We start from the raw sequence: 3,045 nt of genomic DNA on the forward strand, positions 1-3,045 counted from the left end.
ATCCGACGACGGATTCGGACTCAGCGGACATTTTTACGTACCCGGGCGAAGTAGGTAATTTCTCAGATAGAAGGATGTCGCTCAAGGGCCCTCCGTGTGAATTTTAGTCTTTTTTGGCCAAATTATCTAAAACCCTCGAAAAGTCATAGAAGGAGGCTTCAAATCGAAAAACGCAAGAGGAACTACCCCCCCAAAATCGCATATTCTGAGTCGGAAAATGATGTCATTTAAGTTGATTTTAATAGTTGCACTCTCGACATAAACGGCCCGTGAGGCAGTGGTTCCCTTGATCCGATCGGGTTCGGGTTTGCGGCATATGATTTGTGTTTTTTAGGAGTACCTTAATCCGAGTGAGGCCCAAGAGAAATCAACAAAAGTTGTTTTTTGGACCACCCTAGTTATTAGTATTGGTGTCTCGTCATGGACACTAAATACAATAATCGTTTCACACAAGCCACACAACTTTGTTTTACATTTTGCCGTGGCGGGCAACATGCGCTGCGCTCGCTGCGCGTTGGCGCGCCGGAGGCCGGAGAGCCCCGTAGCCGGACCCGTCGGTGCGCCGCACGGCACGGGCGCTGGAGTGTTGCCTACCCGCACGGCGCTAGCCGCGCTGGGCATTGTTCACGGGCACTTCAGCACCGCAGCGCCACTCTGCACCTCTGTGAAAAAAGGTGCTCGTGTACATACACCGTGGTATGGATAGGCGATGGATTAGTTTTATGGGTGAGTGGTGAGTACACGTACAGCAGAGCAGACGGACGGACGCAAGCCTTCTGGTCGGGCGGCGGTCTAACCCGTGCTGACCTTCTGGCCGCAGGCACCACCTCCGACGGCACACACTCTGCACTCGGCGGAGTGTCGAGCAGCGGCGGCGGGGCGAAGGAAAAGAAACGAGAAAAAAAAGAGCGGGAGGAGGGGGAGGGGAGGACTCCTGAGAAATACAAATTGTCGCGTAACGAGGACAGTTTTTCCCCCCCGCGAGCGCACGTCCGCTCCAATTTTGTGGGGCCCGGCACACCTCGCCCCGCCCCGCCACGCCCCGCCCCGCCAAGCCTAGAGGCGCGCGCGTGTTTGTGTTTACTCACATATTTCGCCCGATGCTAATTCCCGTTGCTTGGGCCGGCCCGGCGGCGTCGGCGTCCCGTCCCGCTCCCGGTCCGCAGCAGCAGTCTTTTATATCCACAGTATATATATTTTATTTGCAGTGGCATCAAGATGAGGGATGTTGTCCGCGCTGCTGGCCGCGTTATTATTCGCAGCACCACGCCCCGCCACACCCCGCCCCGCCCCGCCCGGCCACGCCACGCCACGCCACGCTCCGCCTTGCCACGCCCCGCCACGCCCCATTTTGGCTTGTGGTTGAGCGGCGCGGCGGCGGTCCGCCAGCCGGCTGCTCAGCCCAGGCAAACGCCGGTCGCTAGCTAGCTAGCTAGCTGCCTTTCTGGACGACGACAACACAACAACAACTCTGCCACTCACTAGGCGGGCCGTGGCGGGGCTGAGGCGCGGCGGGGGGCGGCGCTGCTGCGTGTTCATTAACTAATCCACTTTGAGCGATCCGCTCCTACTTGCAGAACACGCGTCCCCAACAGGAAAAGGGGGCTTTTGGGGGTGGGGCACCGCAAAAAACAACAACAACAACCGTGTACAAGAAAAAAATTCTTGAATGAAAGAGAAATAATGTATACTCTCGATGGCTAGGGCCTAACACATTCCTTCAAGTTGCGCGAATAAAGAAAATGATTTTCTGGATCAATAATCGAGAGATGAATAACTTCTCTGGGATGCGTCGGTGTCTCGTTGTGGAAAACCCTGTACCAAAGTTTTCGAATATATTGTTAACCTCTTTTTGTTCATACATGCAAATTTTACATTTTGAGGAAAAGAAACCAAATAATTCCTTGAAATCTGGAATATGTGTTCTTTTACTCGTGTACGACGTTGTACGACGTTGTACGACGTTGTACGACGTTGCACGACGTTGTACGACGTTGTACGACGTGTATACACTCTCGACAGGAGCGATTGGCCCAATAATATATAGTTTCACTTACGTTGAAAATATTGATCCAAGAGTCTCGACTGCGCTCATCACGAACATTTATCTTGGTTCAAGAAAATGTTTTCTTTTCCGGAGGGTATGGACTGGCCTGGGAGGCAGACGGGTGGACGGGGCGGCGGGGCATGCGGTCGCGAATCCACTCCACTCCTGACCCGTCCTGACCTAACCGCACCGAGCCGTTAACGATCGCTTGCACCGCGCTGTACCGAACACTTACACTTACTTACAGCACATAACGCTAATGCCCGTCTGTCGTTACGTTCACCAGCAGCACCGCTCCACCCGGGGCGCACTCGGGGCAGACGCGGCCGCCATCAGCACCTCGACCAGCAGCAGCCAGCAGTAGCAGTAGCAGCAGCAGAAGCAGTAGTAGCATCAGCAGTAGTAGCAGCAGCCAGCAGCCGCGGAGGAGCAGCAGCAACAGCAGAAGCAGCAGAAGGAGCAGCAGTAGGAGCAGCAGCAGAAGGAGCAGCAGCAGTAGAAGGAACAGCAACAGCAGCAGCAGAAGCAGAAGAAGAAGAAGAAGAAGAAGAAGAAGAAGAAGAAGAAGAAGAAGAAGAAGAAGAAGTAGCAGCAGTAGCAGCAGCAGCAGCAGCAGCAGCAGCAGTGGTAACAGCAGCCAGCAGCCGCGGCGGTAGCAGCAGCAACAGCAGCAACAGCAGCAGCAGCAGCAGCAGCAGCAGCAGCAGCAGCAGCAGCAGCAGCAGCAGCAGTAACAGTAACAGCAGCCAGGAGCCGTGGCGGCAGTGATATGTCGTGACGTGCATCACTCGGCGGCATCGCGCCTGGCGCGGCGGGGAAGTGCCTCGAGAAGGCGGAGGCGGACACGTCGGGGGGGCTGATGACGGCGTCGTCCTCATTCGCCACCCGCCGCGTCCGCCGCAGCTAGGAGGATGACAACAACGCTGTGCGCGGCGGCGCAGAGCAGGCGGTGTAGACACAGCGGCGCGCCGACCGCGTACACCGTCTCCTTGGAGGCG

The sequence above is a fragment of the Frankliniella occidentalis genome, unplaced genomic scaffold (genome assembly GCF_000697945.3).
Source record: "Frankliniella occidentalis isolate FOCC.00 unplaced genomic scaffold, Focc_3.1 Scaffold19, whole genome shotgun sequence".
In the NCBI taxonomy this organism is placed as follows: Eukaryota; Metazoa; Arthropoda; class Insecta; order Thysanoptera; family Thripidae; genus Frankliniella; species Frankliniella occidentalis.